Genomic DNA, 12,079 nt, shown 5'->3' on the forward strand with positions numbered 1-12,079 from the left:
TAGTCACACACACACACACACACACACACACACACACACACACACACACACACCTTCTCTGTGTTCTTTTGTTCCTGCACAAGTCACAAGTCTGCCCAGACTTAAAGGGATTTGAACATGGAACATGGGAATTATGCCAAATGTTGTCATGTCCCTTTCTGTTTCTACCAACTCATGCACTTGTCATGAAGTCCCTTGTGTGGAACACCAATGACAACAATAAGTTTATAATTACTCTAAAGGTTCCCTGCAAGGGATGAAGATGTAGGTTAGTTGGTCTTGTACTTGTCTAGCAAGCGTGATGCTCTGGGTTGGAGTCCTACGAACAAGGCATGGTGGTATATGCCTGCAATGACAGCCCTTGGGAGGCAGCCTCAAGAGTATCAGAAACACAAGGACATCTTTAGCTACATATTAAACTCAAGACAAATGTAGGATATAGAAATACGTATCATAAAAACCAACCAACCAACCAGAAAAAAAATACCAACTGGGATTTAAAAATATTTATTGTCTTTGATTCCTTGGGCTTTCTTAGTCGCATTGGTGCCCTACGTCTGGAAATAAGCTCAGTGCATGGAGAGCACGGGGAAAATGAGCAGCTAATGAGGCAGTAAGTTCATGAGAACCTACTGGATTGGTTCCAAAGGCTGCGCATGATCTCTGGAGGACTTCCAGCCCAGACTCTCCTGGGTCAAGCATAGGCTCCCCAGAGGGAGCAAGCTGAGAAGCCCCGCAGAAACGTGATGGCTTCTGGAGACATAGGCTTGCAGGAAACAGAACAGCACATTCCCTGGAAGAAACTGGTTCTGAGATGATCATTTTAATTGCTTTTTAGTGCCTTAAGCCTCACTCTACTAGTGGAATGCAGTCTGCCTGAATTATAGCATAGAAAGAAAGAAAGAAAGAAAGAGAGAGAGAGAGAGAGAGAGAGAGAGAGAGAGAGAGAGAGAGAGAGAGAGAGAGAGGAAGGAAGGAAGGAAGGAAGGAAGGAAGGAAGGAAGGAAGGAAGGAAGGAAGGAAGGAAGGAAGGAAGGAAGCCCTTCCTTCCCTATCACCACATACATATGTCTCTCTATGTATATATATGAATGCACGATACCCAAAATTTAGCACCATGAGTTCTCACTGTCGCAGCAGAACTGTGTTCCTGCTCAACCATCTTGACATACGCAGCATCTAAAAGAGGCTTTGGGAACCTTCCAGAGACTGGTGGCACTGCTGGGGTTGGAGGCCAAGATGGGGACCAAATCCACCCATCTCCTGTCTCCTGTAATTTCTTCATAACTTCAGCAAAGTGTGATACTGGTTTACCAAGGAAAAGCTAACAGATTTTTTCTATAAATAACTGCTTGGCAGTGCTGTGGTGACAATTTATATAATAGAACTCATGCTTAAATAATAAGGTAACAGCTTTGGACTGTGAATTTTAAAATGTTTTATTGAAATGTAGACTGATTAACAGGCAAGATTCTTCTAATTACTTTAATGATAGGCTCTTAATGACAAGAAGCCATAGAAATAAAAACACATTAAAATGACATTCTTAATGAAGTGGCACCTGGAAGCCTGGACTTTTCCAAGCAAGGGGGTGATCTATTGTTACCTGGAAACACTGTGTGTGCACATAGAGGTTAGGAGGGTGCTGCTTGCAGAACAGAATGATCTATGATCCAGTTTTCCTGGGAATACCATTAGGATAAAGATGTATAGCACTGTAAAATGAATTTGGGACTCAGAATCAAAAGCTGATATCTAATCGTGACATTGTTCAGCTACTTGGCCACATGTCCACTTCACCTTTCTTGGGTTCATTACTTCACAAGTAACTCCTTGGTTTCGTTATTCTATTATAAAGAACGATAAACCTTTTGGGAAAAGAGATTGAATGCATGTTATTAATTCATAAGCACATGTAATAATGGCAGCTTTAAGGACACAGACAGGACTTTTCATGGAATTTAACAACACTAAATGAGAAGGGCTCAACTAGAAAGGCGCTTACCCAGGTACCTGAGTTCAATCCCCAAGACTGAACTACCCCACGTGGTAGATGAAAAGAACCAATGCCAGAAAGCTCTGGGGTGGGGGGTGTGGTGGGGGGAGGAGTAGAGGGAGGAGGAGGAAGGACAAGCCAGATGGGTCATCTGTGGAAAATGTGAATGAAAACTGAAAAAGAGCTGCAACTGCAGAGTAATGGGCTGATTAGAATTTCAGTACTATGGAGAGGTCAGAATGTTGCGGGTCAAGAGGCAGAATTACCTTACCTTGGGCTAGTTCTGGCTCTCCAGTCCAACTTGTGACTAACAGAAAGAAGCTTTTTAGAATCCATAACTGAGCAGACCACTAACTTCCACCAATCCAGAAGCTAAAATGACATCAGATAGGCTTTGGGGCCTAGAGAGAAGCTTCCCCCAATCCACTGTACCCAACTCTGGGATGTACCCACCTCTCAAACGTACCCATCTCTCAGATGTACCCACCTCTCAGATGTACCCATCTCTCAGATGTACCCACCTCTCAGATGTACCCACCTCTCAGATGTACCCATCTCTCAGATGTACCCATCTCTCGGATGTACCCATCTCTCAGATGTAGCCACCTCTCAGATGTAGCCACCTCTCAGCTGTAGCCATCTCTCAGATATACCCACCTCTCAGATGTACCCATCTCTCGGATGTACCCATCTCTCAGATGTACCCATCTCTTGGATGTACCCACCAACGTATTTTACACTTGCCTATGATCTATGGCTTTCTTCCTTCTGAACAGCTATAAAAACTTCATGAAACTGCTTCCACATCAGAACATGTAATGTGGGAGAGCATAAATCCAGTGTCTGGGCCAGAGTCCCTCCTAACATGCTTCAGAGTAAACTACCTCCCGTTCCCTTTAAGATGAGAGCTGTTGGTTTTGCCTGACAAGAAGCATTCCCACGGAGGAAGAGCGAGTTGAATGCTTCTGAGTAGGAGGAGGTGTGCATTGTCCTGGGATTAGTGGAGAGGCCAGGAGGGCTAAAGCAAAGCCCAGGGTGAGGAAATTAAAGGGGGCCCCATCCCAAAGGCACTCAGGCTGAATCATCGTCCACCCTCAGTACAACTTACGCACTTCTATCCTGAAGGTCCAGAACCTTCTCAGGCACCATCTCTGCACAAACAGCTCTTATCTGTCGCTCTCTGCTCTCTTCAGGAATTCCTGCTCCAGCTGGAGTTGCTCAACCTTGTTGCCATGCTGACGGTATCTTAGCTTTAATCTCCCTATTATCCTCTGCGGCATTCATTCCCGGAGTTTCTCGGTATGTTTTCCAAGTCTTCAACCACCTGTTTAAATCTGTCCCGTCTGGAGGCGGCCTTATCAGTGGTGATTTTTAACTTCAGTGATTGCTCCATCTTCTTCCCAGCATGCCCTACTCCTCATGTTTCATATCCACCTGTTCTTGTTTTGTCGGATGCTCAGGTTTCAACTTCTTCTCTCTTTTTAAATAAGTGCTAGCCCTTCTTTTATTTTTCGGGTCTGTCTTGGACAAAAAAAAAAAGTCTTAAGGAATTTTTTTAAATTAATCTATTATTTTCATTTTACTTTGAGTAAATGCATCTCCTAGTGATTCTATAATTATTTCTATTTTCGTGTGTTTTGGAGGGTCGGAGGCCCTCTGTGAATAGATTTTATTGTATTCTTTCTCTTTCTAGATTCAACAATTTTATGGCTGTGCTACCCTGGCCTCTCAGGTCCCAGTGTATAGACAGTAGCTTTTCTTATCCACAGTTGGAAAGATCCATCCCATTGACACTGGAAAGATCTCATCACTGACCCAGTCCTGACTCCAGGGTAAAGTTTGATATCTCCTGCCATTCTAGATACTCACTAGCATACTCTCTGGACTCTGGGAAGAGGGCCTCTGAAACCTCTCTCATCCTCCTCTCAGGGCTGGGGGAATCCAGTGAGAGTCCAAGCTTCACTCAGTGCCCTGCCCTGTATGCTAGAGCACATTTGTCCCTGTTCTTACACCAGATGCCAGCGAGTCACAGTCTGTGCTCAGTCTACCCACCTGGCAGCCTGTGGCTTCAGCCTTTCTTGTGGTATTTAGTTTTTGAGTACTGCCATTTGTGTCTTGGTGTCCTTTCAAATGTTTTAATCTGCCATTATTATGTTTTGAGCCCAGGAAGAGTGTGTGGACATAAAGTGTAAATTCACATAGCACCTTCACTAGATATCTCTTCAGGAGGAGTCTGAGAAATCCAGGATAGGCCTTAAAGAACTGGTGTGTGTGTGTGTGTGTGTGTGTGTGTGTGTGTGTGTGTGTGTGCTCCAAGTAGGCTGGGGAAAGTCTGTTTTCAGAGTCAAGTCAGGACCACATCTGACACACACAAGGAACAGGCAATCAAACAAGGGTGGCCGGCAGTTAGCAGATCCCTAACCATGCATAGGTGCCCTGGTGACACATCATCATGGCTATGTAATTGCTCAGAGGCAGAGCCCTACACATCCTCCCCACATCTGTATCCCTGTGCCTCGCAGAGAACCTGGGACACAGAAAGCTTTCTACATGTGGAATCAACAAGTAAACACTGGACAATGAGAACATGGAGAGGATGTCCTGGTCACATGACCTCGCTCCATCAGTCACTAAGCATCATTGATCTTTCGCTTGACAATGCAAATCAAAAACCTAATCCTCAGCTGCTAGTAGAGCGCTTGCCCAGTAAGCATAAATCCCTGGTTCAATACTCAGTGTCCTAACAAACAAACCTGCAGTCTTCTATCCATGGTACATCAGAGACACTCATTCATCCTTAAAGCAACGCCCCAAATGCCCAAGGTAATCCAGCAGCTTCTCAGACATAGAATCCAGCTTGCTCTCTCCGAGTGTGTGTGTGTCCCTCTCCCTCCCCCTCCCTTTCCCTCTCTCTCTCTTTTTCTTAAGTAGAATTCTATTAGCTCAGGCTGGTCTTGTACTTCCTACCTTAGCCTCCCCAGTGCTGGGATTATAAGCATGTCTTCTTCTTCTTCTTCTTCTTCTTCTTCTTCTTCTTCTTCTTCTTCTTCTTCTTCTTCTTCTTCTTCTTCTTCTTCTTCTTCTTTTGCTGTTTTGTTGTTGTTTGCTTTGTTTTGTTTTGTTTTGTTTTGTCTTGTCTTGTTTTGAGACAGGAACTCACTGTGTAGCTCTGGCTGTCCTGGAACTCACTATGTCGACCAGGCTGACCTCGAACTCACCGAGATCCACCCTCCTCTGCCTCCCAAATGCTGGGATTGAAGACCCGTGCCACTACACCCAGCTTGTTCAGCTATCTTGGTCTTCTAAATCTGTCTGCAGCATGCCCCATCATTGGCTTTGACTGTACCAAGCTATCTTGTCCTGGGAGATTTGTAACAACTACCTGCCTGGACAGCTGAAGCCACACACACAATGCAAGCGTTTGGTAAAGATCCCAAGCAGGGAGTAATGGAAGAAAAGCTGTATCTTAGGAAACAAGACCTGAATGTAAATGACAGGGCAAACAGAATAAGGGTCAGAGAGGAAGCTGGGAAAAGCTTTGGAGACAAAGGCGCCTTTCCTGTCTGCCCAGACCTGTCAGGAGTCTCTCCCTGGTGGCAGGTCTCCTCAGTCCTCATCTAGGTTGTCTGAGACAAGATTCCTTCTGCTTAGATCCTGTCCCTGAGATTCCTGCCTGTTGCTGGGGGCACTGGCACATGTGTACAAACCTCCCAGGAATAACCACCTTGCTGGGCACATGCTCAGGTTGTCTCCCCCAGGTCCCTATGATTTCTTATGCGAGACCAGTGATGCTGATTTGGTCATCCTACACCAGCCCCTCCTTACCCTCATCCCTGGCTCTTTCTGTCCTAGCTCCTTCCTTGATGGGGGAGTGTCCAGTGGCCATTGCCTAACTCTTCCTCTCCTTGGATTATGTCGCTGTGACTAAGGACCATAAGACCTAGCACCAGGTACCTGTTTGTGATTGGGACAGAGTGTTTGATTGGAAGTTTGTTAGATTCCAGCCCTACAAAAAAGTTGGAGTAGACAAACTATCTAAACTAGGTCTTAGGCAGAGAAGGTTCCCAAGGTAGAAACCCACTGGCAATCCTAGCATAGACTGAGATGATGGGTGTTTAATGATACAGAAAGCTACTTATCCAAACAGGAGCACAGAACAGGGCTGGACTCACTGTGAGGTGATCCGATGCATTGCTCCAGAGGTCTTGGTTGAAGTTTCAGAAATTCTTACCATTGGTAGTCCAGACAAGTCATAAAAATTATATCAAGAGAACTTAGTTTATGGGTACAGATCCAAATGGCCTAGATATTTGGGTAAAAACTGACATTAGACATAGACACAGACTACTGAACGACTTGTATAGGTCAGAATGTGTGAATGTGTGTGTACGCAAGCACACGCGCACATGCACACCATATAAAGTATAGCAAGTAACTTATATAGAAATGGGTTATTTTTATGTATCAAACTATTTTAAAGGTATAAAAGTTCTGACTCAGCATCTAATGAGACCTTATTTTTCCATAAGTCTTTCTGATTCTAAAATTGTCCCTCAGCGCTGGTGTCCTTTCTCCAGCTACTTGACTCTCTTAAGAATCTTCCCAGGCTGGGGACACACAGACCACTGTGAAGGGCAGTACTCAGCAAGTGATTGCATCAAGATGGCTTCTCTCCTACAGTCTGTCGAGCGGGCAGCCTCAGTTGGCTGCACTTGATTTATCATAATCAACTCCATTTCTTCCTTCTAAGTGCTATTGTTTAGTTGATCCTTTTCCGTTCCTCCAGCTCTCCCCACCATCTCACCCCCTAGTTTTTTTCTGCAGGACAGTAGGATACCTTCCCAGCTGTAACCCCTGACCTGTGCCTGAGAAATCACTCACCCTGCTCTGTGGAAGACACCGGACTGCCCGCTGGTCGCTGCTGTTTCCCTGTGCAGTCATAGAGCTTAGGCATGTTATCCCACTGAGGCCACTGACTTATCACCTGGTTCGAATCCCCATGTTTCTCTGAGTCGATGACAAAAGTGACTGAGAAAGAAGCAAGCCTTTGCCTCAAAAAATTAACAGGAACTTTGTGGTTTGGGCCTTGTCGTGGATGCTAAAATCTACTCCAGTTCTTGAAGGCTTTGGGTCTTGGCTGATTCCTTTACTTCTCTTTGCTATGGATGAGTTGGTTTTCTTACGCATTCACATGGGAAATCTGTTCCTTGAAACTGGCTCATCCAACACAAAAGAAGTGGACATTTCTCCTCCTCTCTCTCCCTCCCTCCTCTCTCCCCCTTCCCCATTCTCTGCCCCTCATTACTGGCTGGTACAGTTTTCTATAGACGCGCAGGCTATTTTGGGATCTTCTATTCTTACAAACCAGAATGGTTTGATTGCCTGAGAAAGGGTGAAAGAGCTAAAGAAAGGAAAAGATTCATTGACGTCCCTTGAGCTGTTCCTTCCTACATGTGTGCCAGCTTCTGTGCTAGATACTCAGTTGTTTATAAACATCCAAGAGTGTACCCACTCCCCCATGCCTATGGGACTTACGATGTGGAATTTCAGTACTGACTTTTCCCCTGTGGTACTGAGCAGCCATTCACTGAACATGTAATTAATTAACAGCGGCCACAGTAGAGGCTTTATGGAAACCTAATAACTGGGACAAGCATTCCGTGGGAAAAAAAATCCACAGTAGCACCTGTGGACACATCTCAAGGCAGAGACCCATGCGAGCATCATGGGAGTGTACTTCCATGTAACTAAATGCTTCTCTTGGTCTCTCTCTCTCTCCAAAGCTGTCCTATTCCCTGCTCACTTCTGTTCTTCCTACCAGTTGGATCTCTTTGCGTGCCTGTCTCTGCATCAGAAGCCTGGCTCTTGCTGGTTCTCTTCTCCCACTCGGTAAACGGCACCCTTCTCCCCAGCTCTGAGGGTTTTGTCCCTTTCACGGTTCTCTTATCTCAACTACTTCGCATGCCCCTTTAGTCATCTCCTGAGGTGCAGCACACAAAACCCACTAGAAGAGGCTGTGGAGTAGTTCCCTGTTGTGTGAGCTCAGGCCATTGTTCTTCAAGCACCCAGAAAGGAGCTTGTGGGATTGCTGAAGAGGTGTGTGGACTTCACTGTGCCTCTGAAGGGCCCCAGGCCCTGAAGCAGCCACTCTCCTATCTGTTTCCTTGGGTCATCATCCTTTCACCACTGGTGACCCTGTGTCCATCTCTACGGACCACCCATGCTTCGGAAAATATACAAAGGGACAATTCCAACTCCAGCTGAATGTCAGCTCTATTGATGCCAGGCTCAATAGGTACTGGTGACATGAAGACAAACAAGACTCAGTCTTTCATCTGTAAGAGCCTCAAGTCTTTGGGTATAAAACATACACAGATATACTAAACTCCCCCCCCCCCAAACTTTATTGTTACATGTATAAGGCTCTTCTCTTCCTGCATGTACACCACATCCATGCAGTACTTACAGAGACCAGAAAAGGGGGTTGACACCCTAATACTGGTGTTACAGATGCTTGTGAGCCTCCGTGGATGCTGTGAATCAAACCCAAGTTCTCTGGAGGAGCAGCTAATGTTTGTTTGTTTGTTGATTTTCAAGATGAGGTTTCTCTGCAGAGTTCTCTCTGTCTTGGAACATGCTTTGTAGACCAGGATGGGTTGCAATTCAGAGATCCACTTGTCTCCAAAGTGCTGGAACACCATCATGCCTGACTATACAACTCATGCTCTTAACTGCTGAGGCATCTCTCCAGCTCCCAGCTCCCTTGCTGGATTTGACCTCTGTCATTGATAAGAGTTATGACCACTGCATGCATGAAACTCTGGGAGCACACAGGAACACCAGTGAGTCTCCGATAGAAACATGGGAAAAAGAACCTTAGAATAGTGTTCGTAAGGATTTGATGGAACATAGATTTTGAGGTGGATGTGAGAAGAAAACAGGATGAAAAGGGAGAAGACGGGAGATGAGCAATATATGTATTTTTTAAAGGTTTATTTATTTATTTCATGTATATGAGTACACTATAGCTGTCTTCAGACACACCAGAAGAGGACGTCAGTTACCATTACAGATGCCATGTGTTTGTTGGGAATTGAACTCAGGGCCTCTAGAAGAGCAGTTAGTGCTCTTCACTGCTGAGACATCTCTCCAGCACAGAGATGAGTAATATTGGAACTGACTTGAAGCTCAAATAAGGAGGATGCATATAGACTAGACCTAATAACATTTTCCCCTGCCAAATATACATATATGTGTGTGTGTGTGTGTGTGTGTGTGTGTGTGTGTGTGTGTGTGTGTGTGTGGAGAGAGAGAGAGGCATGAGAGATATGGATTGTTCAGGGAAGCTGCTGCTTCAGGGATCCTTGGCCTGTTTAGCAATGGGCTATGAGGCACGTGAGAATGGGCAGACATTGAGTAAGAGCAGCCTGGATGGGACCACGAAGAAGGGAATAGATGTGGGGCCCATGTGGATTTGGAATGGTATTTCCTTGGAGTAGGAAGACATGGTATAAAACCAGTATGTTTCCAAAGGGTTTTGCCTTCAGCTCCCAGGTAATGATGCTGTGTAAACTAATACACGCACACTGCAAGCTTACTCTTGCTATGCACAGCCTGTAGTGATATTTGCTACTTTATGCTCACCCATTTCTTTCTTTCACCATTTTTGGTGTGTTTCTTCTGAGACGGTCTCATCATAAAGCCCAGGCTGTCCTCGAACTCGATACACTCCTGCTTTAGCCTCCCCGCGTGCTGGGATTGCAGGCAGGTGCCTCCATCCCTGGCACTATTCTGTCGTTTTTAAATGCTAGCCATCTGGCATAAGCCTTAGGTTTCAAACCCAACTTGGGGGGTGGGTGGGGTGGGGTGGGAAGGGTGCTAGTTATGTGTATCTAAGCTTATCTTGTGGCCCAATGAGTCATGATTCAAAATTTCTATCTGGTCTAAACGGCAAAGATAAAGTTTAAGGAGAGAGTCACTTCCATGTGAGGGGTAATCAGAGCAGAGGAAACCGGGAACTGATCAGAAAAAGAAAAGAGAAAAAGAAAAAGCCAGACACAAAGCTTGGGATACAATTGATCCACCAGACCAGGCTCTGGGAAACCTGTTTTACAAGGGGTGAGCTGGCCAGCTCAAAGGTACAGAGCTCAGGAAGATAACAAGCCTCACCAGTTGTTAAGATGCTTCACCCTGTTTCGCTTGAAGAGTTAGTTTCAGGCACTGAATAACAAACGGTTCCAAAAGAGAGACTCTGGACAACCTCTGCTTGTTTTTTCACAAGTCTGTTTGTTGGTGGAGCTGGTCTGCTCCCTGGGTTGGACTCATTCTGTATTTGAAGTCAGCCAGCAGGTTGCCTGGGTCTGGGATATTTATGATGGCCTTGGCTATAACTCAGCTCTCCTCAACACATTTCCTCAACACAACCTCCAGCCGGCTAGTGTGAGAACTTAGAGTTCAAGAGAAGCAACATGCAAGTGGGTTGGGTTTTTGTTTGTTGTTGTTGTTGTTGAAGCTCTGGTGTGTTTGGAGTGGACGCTGTGTCAATGTTTGTTATTATCCCCTTGGCCAAAGCAGAGATGAGAGTAAGTATGGAGAGGTGCTACCCAGGGGTATGAGTACAGACAGACACGTGTGAAAGAGTGGGCCATTAGTGTAGTCTTTCTTCACAGGAGAGAAGAAAGAAGGTCAACTTGGTGCTATTTAGGAAGGTCATATTGGTCATATTGGTGCGTTGGAGGGAGGTGATGTTCACCCTGGAAGGCCAGGTCACAGGATGTTTTAATGATCTAGATAAGAGATGGTGAGGGTTCAAGCAGGGTCTGCACCTGAGTAGAAAAGGGATTTCTAAGGACTCAGTAAATCATGCCTTCTCCCCTCCTGGGGTCATAACCAATCAAGCCATCTGGGTTGAGAAGAGATGGCTTGTTCAGATAATGTGGCTTTATAGCAGTCAGAAGAGCTTTCTCACCCACTCTGGACACTTTAATTACCTGTCTGCCAACCAGGTCTTGCACAGCCCTGCAGAGTAGGTCCTGACCCTCAGGATCTGTTTTCCATTGGCCTATGTCAAGAAGAAAGAAAGAAAGAAAGAAAGAAAGAAAGAAAGAAAGAAAGAAAGAAAGAAAGAAAGAAAGAAAGAAAGAAAGAAAGAGAAAAAAGAAAAAGAAAAAGAAACACAATGAACCTGGTCTGGAAGTGGCCAATCCAGTCAAGGAAGTCTTTATCAAGAGAGAGAAAACCAAGCAGGGGGAGCCCAGGAAGGATGCTCCAGTGCATTTCCTGGAACAACCCAGAAAATGTATGATTTTTGTACCACTGGGTCTTTTCTGGTGACTTCTCAGTTTTCCCACTGCGGTGCAAAAGCAGCCCTTGGCAGTCACATGACCATGTTCTACTACAGTGTCATTTCTGAACAACAAAACCTGCATTTTCAGGTGCCCCAGCAAAGTCTGTTGATTCATTTTCGCTGTTCTTTAAAAATTAGAAACCAAACCTGAGCATGGTGGGTCATAATAACCTACTATGGAGGTAGAGGCAGGAGGCTCTTGAGTTCAAAGCCAACCTCAGCTACCCAGTGAGTTCTAGAACATTCCTAGTTATATGAGATCCTACCTCAACAAACAAACATTAACAATAACAAATAAAAACTTCTTAGCCTGTGACTTGTATGAAAGTGGACAGTGGTTGCACTGGATCTGGAGAGCAATGATTTAGTAAAAAGCCCTTCTACAAGGAAGTATGAAATTAGGAGAAAGTAGTTCTACTATGATCATAATGAGGGTAACTTTTAGGCCAGCATTTTAAGAGTAGTTGCTGTATCATAGGAAATGACATCAATAATGAGAGTTGTTGGATCATAGGAAATGACATCATCAATGATGAGAATGACAACCTTCAAGTAGGGAGTGGAGTGAGGGAGACTCGGAGATGAGAAAGAAGGGTGCTATTAACATTTCTGAGTGTCTTCTCTGCATAAGACACTGTGCATATGGTATTGATCTTTCCCAGAATCACGTAAGGTCTTTTTTTTATGACCTCCAATTTGCTAGCAAGAAAAAAGAATTTCAGAAGGTTAATTAACCA

This window comes from Mus musculus, chromosome 3 (genome assembly GCF_000001635.26).
Source record: "Mus musculus strain C57BL/6J chromosome 3, GRCm38.p6 C57BL/6J".
In the NCBI taxonomy this organism is placed as follows: Eukaryota; Metazoa; Chordata; class Mammalia; order Rodentia; family Muridae; genus Mus; species Mus musculus.